Source organism: Gavialis gangeticus, unplaced genomic scaffold (assembly GCF_001723915.1).
Source record: "Gavialis gangeticus isolate Ggan-Ray unplaced genomic scaffold, GavGan_comp1, whole genome shotgun sequence".
NCBI lineage: Eukaryota > Metazoa > Chordata > Crocodylia > Gavialidae > Gavialis > Gavialis gangeticus.
In genome coordinates, this window is record NW_017729031.1 from 55589763 (window position 1) to 55590202 (window position 440).

The following is a 440-nucleotide window of genomic DNA, read 5'->3' on the forward strand; positions in this document are numbered from 1 at the left end:
GCTGGGTGGGGGGAGCACTCAGGGGGGCTGGGGGAGCCAGCAGGGTTTGGGGCTGGGCGGGGGTCCCCACATCTTTCCTTCCCCTCTCCTACGGCCTCCCACTCCCTACTTACTGGAACAGAGCCTGGTTCCAGCTCCCTGTGGCAGCAAGCGGAGACCACCCAAATCTGTGAATCGATTTGGAGACTTCTAATTAGATTCAGACCTTTTAACGGGTCTGCCGATTAATGGGTCTCCTGATTTGATTCAGATTCAGAGATTTGGCCCCGAAATCAGGCTGAATCGCCTCTGAATCGAATCTGCTACTGAAGATTAACACAGCCCTAGTGCTCAACTTTATGATTCTGGAACCTGGATATGTGGTGTGGGGCCAATCCAGAGGCTGGATCCTGTGGATTACCCTGACATCAACTGGGAGAAGCAGTTGGCCAGGTCTAGCC

At 54.3% G+C, this 440-nt stretch overlaps 1 protein-coding gene across 1 annotated transcript in view; it reads left to right on the top strand.

Moving 5' to 3' along the window:
• Positions 1 to 440, top strand: part of RAPGEF4 (Rap guanine nucleotide exchange factor 4) — a 304750-nt gene that overhangs the window by 6091 nt on the left and 298219 nt on the right. The window lies entirely within an intron of this gene.